The following is a 20,500-nucleotide window of genomic DNA, read 5'->3' as shown; positions in this document are numbered from 1 at the left end:
AGCCTCAGCAGTGAATAAGTTTTTGTATAAAATTTTACTAAATATTGAAAATGTGTAAAGACATTATTTTTTTAATTCGTATCTCTAGTGAAAATAATGCAATTCAGATTTAAAAATAGTTATCGCAAAATTAACAGGAACCCATGCATGAAATTATGTAATATGGCCGCATATTAAACTTTTATCCGCGTGATAAAATGAAAGTATTCGGATAACATTTAAAAGTTTTGAATGCCTTACATAACACTCTTTGGCCCTACTTTCAATTGGATTTTAGTTCATTCGAAATAACGTATTGATTGCGACTTAATGAGAGCTGTAATGGCCATTGTTTATTGCTCGCATGTTTCTTTCATTTTAATTGAAACTGAAGAAATCTCCCGTATGAACGTAAACGGCTGTGAAGTAAATTAATGTTTAATCAATGCACATCCTGCAGGACATCGATAAGATAAATGTGCCTCCCGTCCTCCAATTAGTAATCCCTCTACTGCCCCAGCTTCACAATGACGTCTCTATGTACCCTCGAGGGGAATTGATGACGCACCCACATGCATCTCAGCCTTTGTAAAGCTTCGCGAAATATATTTTGTGCGCCTCGATGCTGCAGCCGTGATGTGTGCGTTGTGGGGGGGGAGGGGGTCGACAGGGAGGGATGGGGGCGATTGGGAGGGATGGGGGCGATTGGGAGGGATGGCGGCGATTGGGAGGGTGGCCATTCCAAATCGGGAGGCTTTTGATGTCGCAGTCCGCGTGAAACGCTAAACAACTAAAAATCTCAATTGAATAAACATACGAGCGAATGGCAGCAAGGGAGTAGTATTTTTCCAATATTTTTAGGGAAAATCTCATGCATTTGTTGGAGAGGGAGAGTCCGTTTTTGTAGCAGCGGAATTAAACTGGGTCCGAATGATGAACGATTCCACTCGGCTCCACCTTTTAAATCGTCCGAGGCATGGAGCGCATGCATTCACTGGACATGGGTTCCCATTAATTTGAAGATTAATTGAAGAAAGCTCGCTCGGTGGTGCAAAAATTAAATCGAGGAGATTTCTCTTTTAATTTTCCTCTTGAATGAAAAACGAAAGTATTGATTAGTTTCATCCGTACCAATGGTTGTGCTATTTGAAAGAACAATTATGTTGAAATTACACGACCATTGACTTTATAAACACGGCGTTACATTCTACGGTGATATTTTTCTTAATTTTAGCGTCAATTATGAGATATTACAAATCACCTCTTCTTTCTAGAATGGTTATGGTTTATTAAGTATCGTATAAATTCCGTATCGTACCCAGACTGTGCGATTCGGAGATTCGATTGCTGATCTCTGATAGTCCGATAGTCAAATCTAATGTGATTCACGAGAATTCTATTGTCATAAATGAGAGGGGATAAGTATATTATAAACAATCTAATTTATGGTTTTCTCTTGAAATCAAGTCCCTTCCCTGTTTTTTCTATTGAAAACTACAGTGAATGGGCGCTCAATGTAGAACAGGAACGAGCACTCTATTTTAAATATTGCTTAATGTATGATGTATCCCTCTAATCATTATATTTAATGATTTGATATGAATTTTAGGGATTATTTTTATTTGGTTAAATATAGAGCATACATTCCAACCGAAACGCAACGCGGGTGTGGGTGGAACTGTTATTTTTTGAACATTTAATTGTAAACTGCGGTAATTACGTAGTGTTTGTGTAATTACGATGCTAGGACCATTCAAAATAAATCAATAGGTTGTAAAACCATGGTTTTTCTAAATCTGAAATTATCATTTGATATTTTTTATATCTTTTATCCGGTTAAACTAAGACTAATAATCTGAAATGATGTTGAATTCGGTCGAACAACTTCTTTCCAAAACTTTTGCTAATCATTTTTGCAGGCGTTAGGTAAATACGAGAATCGATCCGAGGCAATTTATTCGCAGGCTCAATCATGATGACTCCACATTCCATAATTTTCAGTGAACTTCTCATGCTCTCGCCTCGTCGCACAATTCCCATGGACACACACGAGGACCGAAAGAACCCAGATAGACATAGCAATAGCGCACTTGGAAGATTCATTAAAGTCAATGTAAAAAAATGATTGAGCCCTATTAATTTGCTAGTTTTGCGGAAAATTCAGACGTAGTAAAATATTTAAATCGGATTTTCCGGAAACTCCGATTTTTTTTCCCTTACTAGGAGCTCAAAACTTCAAACAAGCTTAGTCCAGGGATTTATATGGGTAATGACAGGACGTTTACTCCTTATCAGGTTACCTTACAATGCACAGGAGCATATTGGGTCGTGGAAGCTGGTTACCCGTGGACATGTGATGACGGGGTGGCTTTTGAAACGACGCCCAAATCGGTAGGGAATCGTAATCTTAAACTTTCATAAACGGCTGATGGAGGTGACATTTTTGAAAGATCTCAGATTACGACATTTTAGTCTCCTGGGGACCATTGTCAGATGGAATTTCCATACGTGAGTGAACACACTTTACTCTAGGAGGAATAAGGCTTTGCGAAAGAACGTACCGTCCAATAATATTTAGAATTAACACTTAAATGCGAGGCTGAACGGCTAATAGCTTCATATCCCAACCGCGTGAATGTTTGAGAAATGAAGTTGTGAGTTGAGAAAGTGCCTGTCTCCGGTGTTATCTTGCTTGTCACGTATGCCATCATTCCTGTGGAGTTTTTCGTGCTCCTAATTGAGAGGAACGGTCATTTGACACACGCACGTGAGGACTGGGAGGGGGGGGGAGGGGAGGAGAAGGAGCCTCGGGGGGATGGAAGGATGAAATACCCTTTGGATCAACGTAAACTCCTTAGGAAATATTAAATCAGTATTTCCTCAACATACACGGTCAGAAGCCGCAAGCTGACTGAGTCGGAAAAACTTTTGTTCTATGAATGTCTACCGACGGATACTCCGGATTGTCTAAGAATAGAACCGTAGTCATGAAAAATACCGATATATATATATGCAGACTTAATTTCGAGCGCAGAGTAACACTTAATGACAGTCAACTGCAATTTTTAGATCAATGCGATATGAAATAAGCCAGGTTTTTGAAATTTTCCAAATTTTCACTGCACCATTATTGTAGTAATGCAATAATTACAATTAAATATTTGGATTTTCTCATTAGTTTTAATTAATATTTTATCCATATGTACCGTTATTCAGAGAATAGCTAGTTTTCCACATCGGTGGTCTCATAGGCATAGAATGACTTAGTGGTGGAATTAAGTATGAAATGCGCTTGAAAGAGTTGAAATGAGCTCCCTCAAAAAAAAAAGAAATACAATGGCAGTTTAGAATAAGCAGCGTTGAAAATTCAAGTAACAGTGAAACTAAAATGATGATTACTAAAATAATAAGTTTGCGATTGATCTAAGATACTTTCAAGGAAGAGAAAGCACCGAAATGGGTTGTAGAAAATTCTTTTCGCAAATGAAGCGTGTTTACACATGGAGAAAATAAAATTTTGACGACCATGTTACTAGCGGTAATCTCTGAATCATGTTTACGTCCTAGAGGACGCAGCTTTTTAACAAACATTGTCGCAGTAAATCCTTTTTTAAGGTCGTGAACAGTCCAATTCATTAGTCTACCTAAAAGGAGTTTCATAAAGTATCATTACAAGCTGTACGCTCTGTCTCTATATTCATGCATCAATGTGTACATGCATAGTCGTGTATATGCGCATGTATGTATTAACATGCATTGCAGCCTATGTGTTCTAAATCCATCTGTATTCTTGTACATATACGTGTACTCAACTCTGTATCTCTTTATGTCTGACTCGGTATTTCTAAACTATGCATGCATCTATTTCTCAGATATAATATTTCCTTACGATTTCTGATTATGACACAGGAGAAAACTTTCTTTTTGAAGCAATGTATAGTGTTCGTAGGTAGCCCGCATTGCTTTACCTTAAATAAATAGTTTAAACTTTTGGTATTCTTCTTTCTTTGATTCAATGACCAAAATCTAAGCTATCAGTTCCTTTTGTGCACAGTTTAATAGAATTTCCCCCTCATCTCTTCTTTCTGTAGCTTATATAGCAGTTTCCTGTATTTGCACGCACACGTATTACTTCTAGTTTCATGGACCACGGAAGGGAAAAGAAAATGATGTGGAACTTGAGATAATATTTCTTTGTTCGTATGGTCTGCTGTCATTTGTTTACTTAAATGCCTTTTATTTAGGAATCAGTCTTGAAAAAATAAAGAAACTTGAGTTCAGCAAAGCCCCACTACTCCGACCTCCTAGCTCCAATTAGTCTGCCCAAGTGCTGCGTTGAGCGCGTTGAGCGTACGCACGTTGGGAATATGCGTGGTTTACTTATAAATTCCGTTTTTCGTGCACTTTCCCTCAATCGTTAAAGCGTATCATGGAGCCTATTGACATGTATCCGTGCACATGACCGGATAAGACTTCTTTAGAGGGCCCCTCGATAGGGGAGCACGAGGCCTTGATGAAAAGCGGCCCCTTTCCCCTGCATTCCCTCGATCTCTTCGAAACCACCCTAAGAAACCCTTAACCGCGCGCCCCTTTCAAACTCTTTTCGCTCTTGCTTTGATGTGCGCCTGTCGCGGGGGCCTTTTAAAGAAAGCGATGGAGAAAATCGGGAAATGAAGACTTTGTTTTTCGTTCTATGAGAATCCCATTAGATGTTTGCATGCTGGTGTCAGCGCTCTGTGACCATCTTCCACGATTATGTTCTCTATTGCCTCTCTGTCTCTCCCGTGACTTCGCTTCAAAACTTTGCATTAGCAAAGTGAGGAGAGGCTCTTAATGACGCCTGGGAACTCATTTAGACCCTCACTGTTTATGGCTTTCTATTTAAAATGCGATTAAATGGCGACACCGCTTCATCTTTTTCTCTTTTCTTGTCTGTCATTGTTCCGCCCGAAGAGGAACTTATCCTAAAACAGAGTTTCTGTGATTTTATCACTACTTTCGCTGTGCATATTTATAACGGAGATAAAAAACCTATGACATTGAAATCGGCGGTACCGGAAGAAAAATTTTCACGTCCGATCTATAAAACCAAAACGAGAGAGTAATTTATTGCAATATTTTTCCTAAGATTTGAATGAATGAAGTAAAAAATTTCCAATTTTATTTACTAGTTTAATTAGTCAATTGACAATTTTTAAATTTCATTAAAAAGGTCCGACTTAAATAAATGTTACTCCTCAATATTTTAAGCTTTTCCTTTCATGCAATACAATATCTTGGAATGCGATAGAAAAGCGTTGAAAGATGACGTGCGCCGGATAATATGAGTGGATTAAGAGATTAGCCAAGGACAGGGTATCTGAGTTCACTCTTACAAACCTAGGATCGAGATCCTGTTGACGTTGATGGCAATTCATTTATAATAAGACTTGTGTAGAATAGCGCTTGAACAATGCGCTCTTTGTGCAGGATACAACATTTTGAATGCGTCTAAAATCCAAAATCCGTCCCACCTCAAAAATTGAGCATTCAGCTTAATAAGGGAATATATCCACACTCTGCATTAAAGACATTATCGTTTCGTTCCCATCCCCTTCTTTTATTCCTTCCCTGCCTTCATTTCCCTTCTGCCCTGGCACTAACTACTTCCGCAGCTTAGCGAAGCGGACGAGTTAAGAATGCCGTTAAACACCGGTAACCCCGTCACTCCGCCGCTGGCTGCATGCGAGAGGGAGGGAATTGAACGGAGCGAGATAAAATCCGAGCGCCGAAACCGCAGCGCCCCGTGTATTTGCCATTTCGCCCTCACTTTCCTGTAGCGCGTTGCTTTGCCAATGCGCCCCTCTCTCTCTCCCCCCGGATGGATTCGCTCTGGTTGCTGGGGGGGAGGGATTCGGTTCTCCCAGACAAGCGTCGGCATTGTGATCTGGGCGTGGGGGGAGGGACTGCGGCAGTTGGGAGGAGGGGGGGGGCAGGAACGGGGTGAGAATGCGACAGGGTGGTGGATTCGTGCGGTCTTCCCCCTGAATTAAGGTCGTTGTCCCGGGGGGGGTGTGGGTGGTCGCGGCGGGGGCGAAGGGAGATTTGTCCGGGGGAGTATATCGCGGAGAGAGGGGTGAGGCGAATATCCCTCCATTGGGAGGGGCGGCGTGTTTTCGGCTCTTAGTCCGGTCTTAGTGGCAAGGGGCCGTCCCTTTCACCTCGTCTCCCCCTCGCAGCAATTAGAGCAGGCACGTCGTCCGGAACGCGACAGTCACTCGTTAAGTGACGCCTTTGGGCCGTGAATGGCGGGCGGTGGCGTTGTGTGAGGGTTTGGCTCGGAGAGTGTTGTGGGCGTGGTGGAGGCGTCCGCAGGGGAAGGCCCGGGGGGTGTGGGCCCGCTGAGAGATGGCCCGTGGAAGAAGGGAAAGGCGTTCGGTAATGGAGATGGGCGTCTATTAGTGGCGAGAGATAGATTGTGTCAAGGCGGAAGGGAGGGAATGGGGGTGCGGGAGGTGCGTGGGCGTTGTTATTGGATCACGAGGGTTGGAGCGGTAAAGCTGGAACAGATCTCCCTTTAAAGGGCCGTGTTTTATCGAGGGTAAACAGCGCTGACCATGTTTTTAGGCGTCAAGCACGAGTTTTCCCCTTTCCCCCTTTCTTTCGGCGGAGAGGTCTCTTGAGGGCGATCTATCAACGGCGCTTCGATCGTCGAGCGCATTTCGCTGTGCGGGCGTTATTAAATAAATGAATGCCGTTGAAAAAGTTACGTCAGGTATCGCTACGACATGTATGTAGATACGTTCTACTCGATACCTTATACAAAGTTCAGTAATTCAGAGGTGCTTTGGTGTTCGCATCAGAATAATCGGAATTTCGTACATTTCATGAAGATTGAAGCCCACGAATAATCCACTTTTATTCTGCTGTTTTCTAAAACTCCAACTTGCTTCTGTAAAAGGGCTCTGCTGTAAATAATGCATGGCTTTCGGTGCTGTATTGCCGCGTCTCGTTTCTTCTGGCGGAACCAGTTTCTCATCCGTTTCAAGCGATATCTTCAGGTCGATGTTCAACCTTGTTATTGCTCTTTCATATTCCGGTGGTAGTTCTATTAGTATTTCAATCGACGGCTAAAGACGTACATTTCAATGAGGAAAGTACGGTGTCCGTATTTACGTTAGATGCTGCCCAGGTCGTGGTGGGGTTCAAACCCAACGATTACCCATTTGACAAATTACCGATCTGATTATAATTATAATGATAAAGGGTTTGGGTTCGCGTTGGTTCGTCAATTTAGATGACCATATCGGATGAATTTCTGTCGGTTTTCATCAGGTCAGAGGTAACCTGGATGCATTATTTTCCGGAGTACGTCTTTCAGTCTCGATCGCCCCGACTTTTCACTTAGCTCTCTCCCCGGAATACTCCCGCCTGAGGGCAAGAGGTCTCCCTCCGTCCCTCTTGAAGTCAACCGGCGCCTTGGTGATTTATGTGGCTTCTCTAAGAAGCCAAGTACCACGGATTCTTCTTATCTGATGGGTTTGCTGTACTTTTTTTATTTAGATCTTATCTTTCATTATTCTCATGGTGAAATATTTATTTTTCCATCAAATTTATTCAGTTTATTTTTTGTTTCACGAACTTTTTCCTTATTACGTTATGCTTCCCCGATTGCATTTTATTTAATTAAAAAAACAAAGAATTAACTTACTATCTTAAAACTACAATCATATTCCAATCAAAAACTCAACACAAATTAAGGATTGCCCTAATCGTTATTTTTTAGCGATGGAAAACGTACCTAGGTAATGACTGGCTCTGTTTTAAATTTCGTTGACAAGTACCTGTATCTGGTAACATTCAGAATGCTGGGCATAAATAAGAGACGTAAAAATGCAGGTGACATTTTCACATTGCATGATTAGCAAAGTTGCGATGGTCGATTATCACGGGAAGTGTTTCATGATTCGCTCGGACGTACCCTTCTCACAGCCACTCCACGTGACTCGTGTATCTTTCACCTCGAACGTGTACAATTCCCCTTTAAGTCTCTTCAAGGCATCCAGTTGATGAATTTTACGCGCACCAACTCGAGGGAATTGTTGGTTGTAATCCAGTAGTCGCACGTGGTTAATATTTCCGTAACTTCCTCGTAATTGCCCCCTCAATGGTCGCGAGCATTTGAATTCTGTTTCGCGTGCTTTTAGTCCAACACTCCGTATCAAAGAGCCGGTGAAATGGTCACCCTCTAGTGTCTCGTCCTCGCATTAATCCATCCAAAACACCGTTACCATGGCCATCCCGGGAGCACAAAAACCCTGTCCTTGGAGGGGAAGCAGGGTGGCCAACAAACCGGACGGCGTGGGAGGGCGGCATGGGGCCGCGGTGCTCAAAGCGGCGCTGACTGTGTGTCCTCGGCCGACCATTTCTCTTGCGGCCACTCGTCACTCGGTTGCCCTCGAAAGCGGACCCGTTTAAACGCCATACACGCGAATACACACACACGCACACACACGCGAATACACACACACACACACGCTCAGAGGAGTCCATGGCGCGGAAAACAAGCGCTTTATCCACGTGTTCCTGCGTCCTCCCTGGGATATCCTCTCATTCGCCCGTCCACTCATTCGCTAACCACCCCCCCCCTCGCCATACCCCCCCCTCTCACCATACCCCCCGAGAGCCAGAAGGGTGGCCGTAGTTTTTCAACGGGGTCGTGTTTTGTGGCTTTAGATGGGGAGTGGAGAAAGGGAGGCTGCAGTCGTTAACTCACGTTAACACGCTAAAGAACCGATGTGAAACAAGAGGATGGATGGGGGAGGGAAACAAGAATTTACGCTGTTCAAATGATCTAAGAGGCCAGAAATAAGATTAAGAGGCTGAGTTAGCGCAATTGCTCTGCGTTCTTGAAGTACTCCGCTGCGGCTAACGCGCGCGGTGCGCGTAAAAGTTATTATGAGGTATTTTATATGTTAAGCCGCTCCTCATAGCGGCACACGTGATTTACGAATACAACAGCTGTTATGAGCGCCCGATAAGCGCCTACGTTATTTTTTTGTGGAAGCCCCCAGACGTAGTAAAGAGCCACAAAGTCCCATTAAGGACCGAATTTTACGATTGAATATAACGTCTCGAGGCCTTTGCGGCTGCTTTTAGGAAGTGTTGCGTGGAATACTCGATATATTTTTTCACGCAGCGTATGGATTTATGTGAGTTTTTGGAGTGCTTTCGAAGAAATTACTTGCAATTTGCAAATAACAAACGATGGAATGGTTGTGATAATGGAGTTTTTCTTAATTGAATTCCTTTGAGGATGGTTATATTTTCGCTGTGTGTTTGGAACATTTTGATTAATGTGAGAAAATTTCAAGCGTGCGCAATAAAATAAAATTTGAAATTCCTATAAGAATAATTTTAAAAAGTCAGTTACAAATTATTGAAAATTTTAAAAATCATGTTATTCTATACATATATCTGTCATAAATGTCAAGAATCCTTTTTTAATCTTATGGCAGAAGTGTAAATCAAGAGAAATTTTCTGCAACTAAGTTAGATGCGCTTAAAAAAATGTATATCATACAAATAAAAAAGTACATCTTTTTCTTATTCCTGGAATTACGAGTATTTAAAGACATAGAATACAGAGCTGGGAGCGCATAGCATCACAATTAACATTTTTTAGCATTATTGCAGGTTTAAATTTTATCTCTTATTTTTTAAATATGGTTAAAAAGTAAGTTATATGTACTTTCTCTGAGAGGCCCTTCACTTTGTGTCTTGTTCGTTAGTATCCCAAGTTCGTGGATCATTTTGCATGCAAAACAACCAACCACACGGTTGAACACTCGTTCTTATCATATCTACGGCATATGAATATAATTATCTTCTAAGGTGATAAATCCGTAATTCTCTTTAAATTGATGGGCACTCTTCCTATTAGATTGACTTTAATAGATTGAGGTTTGCGGCCTGTTTCCCAAATGCTATGGAAATACAAAATTGTCGTAGAGATAGAGAAATAAGATTGGTTTAAAAACTTGTGATGAATACCCTCCAATGACCTCCTCGTCCTCACTACTCCAACGCTACATTTGGAAATCGTGTCTTTTCACCAGTCCGCAAAGAATGTGGGTGAAGCATAATCCTCCCACTATTTTTGCAGATTGCTTATTTTGAACATGGTTTTGAATATTTCACTCACTTGTTGACGATCCTTTTCTCCTGTTAGTTTTGAACATTTGGTAAATATTGGGTTGATTACATTTTGAATTTGTTTGGTGAATTATTTAAGTCTAAATTTTACGCACGAACGAGTGGTATATTTATATTTATTTCATCAGCTGTGAAAGCAAACTTTATTCAAAATAGCTCCTCAAAAACGGGGAAAGGGATTGATTAGAGGAGCCTCTATTTTGTTTTAAGATTACTAAACACAAAATGTGTGTAAATACACGACGGAAATCCTTTCCTTAGCAAGATATACTAATGTCAATCGGCCAAAGTCAATGTAGTTACTATTTCATTTAACACTCGGAACTTTATAAGCAAACAAGATTGCAGTGCGAGTGAAAACGTCAACACTTAAGGGAAGGGGGAGGAAGTGTATATTTAAACCCTAACCGCTCTGGTCTTTTTCAGTTGATTATCTATTCTCATTTTCCTGTGAACCGTTTCTCCCCTTTTTTTCTCCGATATTCATTGAAACTTCACCGCTCCGTATCCAAGTTTTTCCACTTCCTTTAGGAATTTTCTTTCAAAGCTGGCTATTTTATTTGCAAACTATTTTGAAATGTAATAGGATATCAAAACGTTATCAACAACACGTTTTTTTTATTCAAAACAAAACCGGAAATTCATTCTCGGAGAATATGTTAACTATAGCATGCAGGATAGATTTGCGAACAAACTATGGTTGAAGTAACGGTTAAGGAATTATTAGTGCGTGTTCACTCTTTATCGCAAATGCTGTCGTGCTATTGTTTAATTTGCTTCATCAAAATAAAATACGGGAACAATCCCTGAATCTAAAAAATACATGTTCCAGTGAGACGTGGATAGGGCAGAGATCTGGACCACAGGCCGGATGGCCCCTGTTCGATTCCCCTAACGCCTCTGGATCCCGTCGTCTTTACTGAAGCAGTGTTATTTTTTGGGCATTAGATCATTAGGGCATAGATAGGAAACCACGAGCGGTACAGAGAAGAAAAGAACTGTTCCCATAACTGCGGTTATTGTTCCGGTTGGTATTCAGTCCCGGGACTGTTTAGACTCTCCTTTGTATTCCGCGCACTGCTCACCTCTGATAATATAATTTTCCGTATTACGATAGCATTCTTTATTGAAAATGTTAAGGGCGCAATTTATTATTTATCAAACTGGAATTTAAAAGCGCATATTATTGTGTTTTAGTTCAGAGAAGTGATCACTTTGAAATGATAAGTCTAATTGTATTCCGAAAAATGTAATTGTCCATTAATTAAAGAATCCGCCATTCCTTTCAAGTCATGTCTCGTTTTTATCTATTATATACTTTTCTAGCGAAAGAAAGATGGAGTGGTTCAAATTAGGCCGATGACATTATGTCAGTTTTGACGAGTTTGCCAAAGTGTACCTGGTCCATTGCGCTTGAGTAGGCTACACCTACGAAGATCCGAATGCGTACGCTCTGAGCGTCATATCTAGCCACTCCTCCACGATCTCCTTCGCACTCCGCTAGATGAGTATTTCTTACTCTTTCTCCTTGGACCGGGGGCGTGCCTTGATGCAAGTAGGTAAGACGTAACAGCTTTTGAATAATGGCGACCTTCCAAAAGACATCGCCGCATCCGACTCCCCCCCCCCCCTGCGAAAGCTCCCATCCCACCCCCCTCCCCCTCCCTCTTCCCAAAGTACGAAATGTTTGTGGATTTTCGGATGATTTGTTGTTAGACGCCCGCCTCCGTGGGGAAGGTCTGCCTGACGCTGCGGGGAGAGATGGGGGTGAGCCGGATGGAGGCGAGGGTCACGTGATAACTTTCCCAGAGGGATGACTCTTGAGGAGATGCCGCCCTTATCCTCGGGGAAGGGAGGGAAGGGGGGGGGGTGGTTTCAAAGGGCTGGGGGCGGGGCGGAGGGAAGGGCATTGCATGGATCTGAGGGCGGGCAAGAGAGTGAGTGGGTGGGTGGGTGGACTCGGGGCGCCCAGAAGTGTTTGTTTTCGTAAAGGCTCCAAGGTTTATGCCACTGGGTTGGGAGATTATGCGGCGAGAGCTTAGCTCTGGGCCCGAACCGTCTGCGGGTTTGTCATGGAGGGACGAAGTGTAGGGGAATCACAATTCCCGCGCCCTGCTCACGACAGGATAAGAGAGGAACTTTCGAGAAACGTCCTAATGAATTAATTACTTTTTCCTCCCTGAGTTAGGGACGATTTGGCAGTTACAACATACCACGAAACGCATATATATAACGCTGATCCGAAAGCTTCTGGGAATGAAAATATTTTCAGTCCATCTCTTTATTTGCTTGCGATAATATGTCAAAGGCATTGTCTTTTGTGCTTGGGGACGCCCATGATACACATTCTCAGCGTCGATGCTGGATGACCAAATATATTTCATTCGTAATTCGGTAAGCACTCTTTAAACGAATGCTTCGCATTGAAATTTCCCGAAGTGTATTGAATATTTGAGCGTAATTTTCACATGTAACTTTATGGCACTAAAATATTTCCTATACATAGGAAAAAGTTTAAAACGGCGTTTAAAAAGGAAAGTTCTTTAGATAAGCTGGGCGAAAATTCGGGAAAAACGCGAAGAATATCCATCGCCAATGTAAATCGCATCCAAAGTATCCATCACCCATTTTCCGTAGTCATCTCCTCTTTGTCCCCTGACGCAAGAGTTGGTCTTTCGTCTAAGTCCCTATTTTGAGAAATCGATTAACTTCTATTTTTAGATGAGAGACGAGAACCCGCACTTGCTTCTATGGGTCGTTGAGCAGTCTCTGCATGCACGGGAACCTCAAAAATATAATCCGGGAAAGATGTGGAAGGGAAAAAAATGTGTGTTTATACATAAACATATATATATATATAGTATATATATAGTATATATATATGCATATATATGTATATATATATATATATATATATATACACACACACACACACACATATATATATATATATATATATATATATATATATATATATATGCGCTTGCTCTTTTTTTGTTTCCTACGCGCCCAATGAGCGCGCGGGAGTTTCAAGGGGTGTAACTCGGCCCCGCGGCTATGCAGTTAGTTAGAGGGAGAGTGGAAATGACGAGGTAGGAAGGGGGTACAAGAGGAAGCAAATGGATGGATGGGGGGAGGAGATTGACGAGTCGATCCATCTCCCCGCAACCTCTTCCCCCCTTCCCCCTTACTCCTGATCACCCTCTTTCTTCCACCCTCATCACTCTTTTCTTTCCCGTATTGATCGCATGAACTTGAAATAAACTTGACGTACTGGGGTTGTTGATAAATATTTTGGTAAAAAATCATTTCTGTATCACCTAAACTTGATATACACCGCCGTAAATATCTAATTGAAAAAAAGAATTGGCTTCAGAGAAGGTGCCATATGTACAAGAAAAAAAATCACTTGAACTTACACGGAATATGATTGCATGTTGTGTCAGATCAATATTATTTAACCATATTCTCCCTCGTGACTGAGGTTAATTTTTATTCAAAGTAAATTTTTATTTCCTTTTTCACTTCGTTTAAAGAGTGCAATTACCTTTAGTCTTCAGGCATTTAATTAAAAAGTAGAAGTAGGTTTCCCTCCAGTTATCTAAGTATTATTTGCGGAGGTTTTCTGTAAACTTATTGATTCGTCACTTTTCTATGAGTATTTGTCAATCCGCCAGCCTTTAGTCTACCGATGGAGAGAAGTGAAAAACTCAATAAACAAAAGAATGTGAAACCTCAAATGCGCAACTGTGAAATTGATAATTTTTCTCTTCTGGTAATTAGAGAAGCTTTTAAAGCAGGTCACTTGCAAGTATTATTTATCTAAGTTTTAAGATGATGCAATTCAACTGTCTAACCTGAACATTTCATTTTAAATTATTCCATTGCTTGTTTATAACCGTCAAACTTCTGAGTTTGAATATTTTCTCCTACATCTAGCGGTTTGCAAGACATTTGTATTTGGGCCTTTTTTTGTAAAAAAAATTCGCTAGTTTGATCTTTGGTTGGCACATAAACCACATGTGAGGAATTATTAAAGTTCCCAACATAAACGTTTTAATTAAGTAAAAGCAGACGCTGTATGCAAAAGAAGACAGGCGGTAGAAGCATTTTCAAAGGTAATGACGATGTTTCCTTTTTGAGTATTTTCCAGACTAATTAAAGTTTTGAAATCCAAATTCAAAGAGAATTAGTGTCGCTTCAATTGACACAGCAAATCCGTGGATATGACTGTACTCAAGAGGTTACGTCACTTTTCTCTTTGTCCGACCTCGTCAAAACTGTACGTGATAGACTTCGATGAGTTCTTTCGAAGTCTGGTGAAGCCTAACCTTGTTGCATTACTGGTCCTTTTCGAGTAAGGCTGTATGTCAGAACCACTCCCAGCAGCAGCACTAGAGATTGAGCTAATGATTTACATTCCTGATTTATGTTGTGATATTCGAACCTTACAAAGATATGGAACTCTATTAGTTGCAGTACCTTAATCTTTCAACTGGCCGAAAATTTCCTGTTTGCTGCTTATTAAAATCATGTGATTTATTCCTCTAGTGGTTTCATTCTTCTGAGTCTGTGCTATTGATGAAAATGCACGGTAGGGAAACCGTTTGAACCGTCGATGTAGAGGTACTGCATAGGTGAAGGCGTGTAGCCACTCGAATAATGAAAGCCATTTGACTGAAATGTGGCGTTGATGACAAAGTTGGACGCTATTTACCTATAAATACTATTTTAATGTAACTTTTTTCCATGTGTTTCTTTTCGATAGCCCGGGCTAAAAGATACAATTTGATGTTCATATCGATTCGTTCAATCAGAAGTAAGAAATACCTGAAATTCATTAATCAATTTCTTTACTGTCATTGAGTAGCCAGCTCGCAAAAATATTTTTAAATTCTTGCTTATGTGTAGGACGACAATTTTTTTAGTTTCCAAATTCATGCTTTATGCCAAAACTCAATGAAAGAGCTGGTCGAGTATACGTACGATTTCAACTTCAAAATGCCATGCATTTGATCAGTGGGTCTCGGTTAATACACAGCCGAATTATAGATTAAGTGATTTAAATCCTTTTTTGGATCTTATTTACGTCTGAATGGCATTTACTTCACAAAACTTGCCTGTTGCGTTCAGTGTCGCTTAAAAATTGTACGTACGTGCTTCCGATTTAAAATGTAGGTAGGTACTGATGACGCAAAGCCAGCATCCTTGTCGATAGCGTCATGATAACGATCTCATCACTGTCGGCCACGTCCGGCCCATGCCTACTCACTGGGAGCAGCCCAGTCGCCGTGAGTGATAAACTGACTTCACTACAGCGGGGAGAAATATTTTGCTCGCTCATAACTTACTTTTTCAGGTTTACGTCAAAAATGTGTAGGTCGAGTACCAATATTCTTTGGGAGTAAAGCGTGGTAAAGCCGCCATGCTCGTCATTAATGTTCGTGAGATATGTAATGTCCACGCGCCCAGTAAACATACTGTGTAATAGTCTTATTTTAACCGATTTTGGATCAAAATAATATATTGTTGGTTTTATGCCATGTACACCCTCATATTTGATAATGAATTAGAATTCCGAACTTCATCTTGTTTCGTATTTATTTTTTGAAATTATAAATTCGATATTTGACGTGGAAAACCACTCTCGAGGCACCCTGGGCTGGTGACATGCACTTCACTTTCTCACGACTTCAACGCTCATAACTCCCCGCCGGCACACTTGCTGGCGCCACATCTCTCGGCAAGCGATTTATGCCATAAATCGTGAGCTTTTGAGAAGTGATGACCGCAAAAATAGCTCGAGCGTTACAAACCCAGGGAATTGAGAGAAGCAGAATGGGGGCTTGGGAGGGGGGCGAGATTGGGAGGACCTGTCGTGATGTCGCTGTGACGCCGCTGCCCCTCCCCCCCCGCCCACACCCCCACTCCACTCCACCCTCGCCCTATCCCGTAGAGTTTTGTCTTCGGCAAGCATACGCCCTCCATTGCTCGTACATATCTTCTGACTTTTGTTGAAAAACAATTATCAAGCCATAGAATTTCTTTGCTAAAGTAGTACTGTTCAACGAAAGAATTGATGGTTAAATGAAAGAGGACGTACATAAGGTGAAAAAGTAATGCAAGAGGATCCTTGTTTGAAGCGTCATATTAATTATCTGCAGCCTCAGAATTAATCTAGGGATACATTCTTAATAATCAGTATTTGATTTTTTAATTATATATACCCTGCAAGCCACCGCTAGGGTGTATGGAAGGGGGTAAATACGCACTAGAATAATTTTACCCGAACATGACCCTACCGCGGTTGGAGAGTGTTATTATGTTCCCTTATTTTTCAGGGAAAGTAATGACATCTTAAGTCTATCTGTTCTACACTTGATGTCTCTAATTTTATTGACATGATTCTCCTACCGTAGTCCAATGGGGGTAATAATACATTTTCAACATCCCTTCTAAAGAGACGTCCTTCCAATTTATGCAATAGCTTCAATCTCTAATGTAACCTTCGCTCCATTTAGTGATTCCCAGCCTAGCTCCTCTAATATTTTGGATGCGCAACTAAGTTTACTATATCGACGTTTTACAAATTTAGCTCCTCTGTGCCGGAGCGATCCGATTCGGCAATTACTCCTACTCCTTACGTCCCCACTACTTTGACCATGTTGGTCCGAAACACTTCCGAGATACGTAAACTGTTCTACCTACTCTAGTTTTTGCCTTCGTATTTTAATGTTCAGCTTAGCCTTTTTCTTTCTGGAAAATAGCATAACCTTTTTTTTAATATTCATTCTCATCCCATAACTGTCGCACTAAATTTCCAATTCACTAAGCAATGCTTGCAACCCCTTGGCTGACTGGCAAAATAAAGCTTGGTCATCAGCAAACCTAACTGATTTTACGAATTCCATGCCCACTTTCATTCCTACCTCCAGTTCTTCCCATGCATCTTTAATCATTTCCTCTACAAACAGGTTGAACAGCAACGGTGATAATGGGCAACCCTGCCTTACACCTCTTCCTAACACTGCCCATCCAGACTCCCCGTTCCACACTCGCACCTGAGCAGTCTGAGAGATGTACAGGTTGCGGATTAGCCTCCTGTCCCTCCAATCTATTCCTATTTTCTTCATTATACTCATTAGTTTTTCCCAATTCATTCTATCAAACGCTTTTTCGAAATCTACGAAACAGGTAAATACCTCCTGGTTGTGTTTTATATTCCTCTCGATTAATAATCTCGTTACTGCAATGGCATCACGCGTACCTCTCCCCTTCCTAAACCTAAACTGATCATCCCCTTAGTAATCATTTTTCATACTCTCTTTCCTTTTCTTTATGAGGCTGAGAACAACTTTAGCTGCGTGGGATATCAAACTTATTATCCTGTAGTATCTTGGATCTTTCCTGGGTCAACAACTTTCTTACCCGCCTTATCCCTAACTATTACCATAGATCTTCCTTTCTTACTTCCAAATAAAGATTTAAAGCTGCTGTACAGCACACCAATTTCACCCTTCCTCTGCAAAATTTCCATATCCTCACCCTGGGTCTTCCACCATTCTTATTTTGCTTTATTTGTTGCCCGCCTAAATTTATTCTTTAACTCTTTGTACTTCATTTTGCCTAACTCTGTGCTGACATTCTTCCATTTTCTCCTCTAATCCATCTTTGGAATCATCTCATCCGTGATCCATGGTTTCCTAATCCTTTTCGCTTTAACAGTTCAAATGGTGTCTTTTGCGCCTTTCGATAACCCTTTCTTAATACTTTCCCATTTTTCTTCGATAGTACTTAGCTCTTTACCATCCTCCATGATTTCCTCTACAGCCTGTTGGTATTCCTTCTTTGTCAATCCATTTAATGCTTCTGCATTCCATTTTCTAACCCGCCGTCCCTGCCTTATCTTTTTGAAACGGACGCTAAATTTCGAAACGACTAAATTGTGGTCATAGTCCGCATCCGCTCCCGGGAAGCTGTGCGAATTTATCACACTGTTCCTAAACCTGTGATTAACCAGGATATAATCTAGCTGATAACTTTCTGAGTCACCTGGAATTTTCCATGTATACCTGCGTCTTTGTGGTGTCTAAACCAAGTGTTGGTGATGACTAACCCCTGTCTCCTGCAGAACTCAACTGCTTTCTCCCCGCGGTCATTCCTCGTGCCTAAACCGTAGTCCCCGACCTCATCACCATCTCTTCCTTCGCTTACCGTTGCATTCCAATCCCCCATCACTATCAAATGTTTCCCTGCAGGAACACACGCGATTATGTCCTCTAACTGATCGTATAACCTATTGACCTCTTCTTCCTTATGGTTGCTCGGTGGCATGTATACCTGAATAATAACCAAGTTCGTCGGTTCTGCTTTTACCTATACTAGTAATAATCTATTCGTTACCTGCTCTATGTTGACTACGCTTCTTCCTACCTCTTCATTTAAAACTATGGAAACCCCTCGTTGGCTCTCGTCCCCGCCGCTGTATATTATTCTATACTTATCACTCCAGTAATCCCCGCTATCCTTCCATCTCACCTCGCAAAGACCTAAAATATCTATATTTCCCCTTTCCATCTCTCGCTTTACATTCTCCAATTTCCCTGTCCTCATCATTGTTCTAACATTCCACGTTCCTATTCTAACTAATGTGGTCTTCTTCTCCTGCGTCTTCTGTCCTACTGCTGCTGGTTATCCCTTGCAAGGGTTTCGTGGGATGACGACCGCGGAAGCTTTGCCTCCCCCGCTGCCGGGCCCGACACACGGCCGATTGGGTCGAGCCCCGTAGTTGCTAGGACTCAAAATCTCTTTAGTGACCATCTTATTTATCTTGGGAATGATAATTGAGGTGGTTTCCCGTTGCCTTCCTTAATAGTGTTTTTAACGTGACACCATCACTTACTGGCCGCCCCACTGGGGTCAGACGCCATTGCAGCCGCCTCACTGAGGAACAGACTACCTTTCGTCTAGCTCCTAACCTTCGACCTATCTGGCATGGGTGACCCTACCAGGAGCAATTATCATTACCCCCTCCAGCACAGCTCTAGCGATCATCGGAATGCACAAGCCCTTCCACCACGTCAAGTTTGTACTCTGGGGAGGGGATGGCTGGGTAATATTCCACAAAATCTTAATTGTTTGCATATCTATTTCGTAAATAATTGTCGAATTTGTCCTTGGAAATTTTCAAATAAGCATTTGGAAGTTGTTAACTTACATGAATTACAGCTATAAGAGTATTACGTGAATATACTAGTTAAACTTATGATGACTTCAGTGTATTACATTTTGAAAGTCACAGATGGAATGATAGAAAAACATTTTTCGGTTAGGTAATGAATACTTTTTCAGTACATTTAACACTTATGGCTTTAGCTGTTAACCATGCGAGGAGGAATAATTGAGAAGAGTTATTCTGCAAATGATTAATATAATATTAAGTGACATCATACTCTCCAAAATAATCCATGCCAAATAATAACATGCTCCTCAAGTAACCAGTATTGATTCAGGCGATGATATCATTCATATTCTGAATTGGTGAACAGCTGTTGTGTTATCTATTTCCCAATCTGTCCTTCTTTGCCTCTTCACTTAAGACACTCAGTTTGAATTTTGACGCCAATAAATTCAGATTTCCTCTTCTTTTTATCTTTCGTGGTAATTTGATTTTCAATGTTTGTATCAGTCAGTTTTAATCTCCCGGAAATGCCATTTATGCAGGATATCAGACCATAGCGATCGACCACTCATTTGCTTAACGTGCTTAGGCCTACTATCGCATCACGTCCTGCAGCTTCGTGATGCAGCATTAAATCACGAGGGATGCTCTCATTTGCAACCAAAAGCACGCTTGGTTTCGATTTCATACAGTTGTGGGCACTCACAAATGATGGCGTGCAACGGACTGTTCATCAAAAACTTGGAAAAATAATCTGATTAGACAGAGAGAGGCGATAAATAATATTCACTTTGCGATGAATTGGGCGGAATCCATTCGTGTTCATGAATGCACCCGCATTTTTCGCGGCTGTCGCACGACGCGTACGCTCGCAACATTTCATCCTCTCGGCGTTTCGCGGGCGACGTAACTTGCCTAATTGAAAATGAAATGTTCGCGCTCCCTGCGATGGTCGCAATGAATAGGTCCGGCCGTCGAAGGCCTTTCTGCTGCCGTTTGGTGCGCGAGGGTATCGAAGCATTCTTTCCTTCCTCGGCTGCTCGAGTCGATTAGCTACCGCAAAAGATAATTCAATTCTTGCTGGAGATATTTGGGGGCCATTATTAACAGATCGATTCCAATTAGAGTGAAATAGGGTCTAAGCGA

The sequence above is a fragment of the Hetaerina americana genome, unplaced genomic scaffold, assembly GCF_022747635.1.
Source record: "Hetaerina americana unplaced genomic scaffold, ioHetAmer1.1.p SCAF_21, whole genome shotgun sequence".
Classification (NCBI taxonomy): Eukaryota; Metazoa; Arthropoda; class Insecta; order Odonata; family Calopterygidae; genus Hetaerina; species Hetaerina americana.
This window is presented reverse-complemented; position numbering follows the sequence as displayed.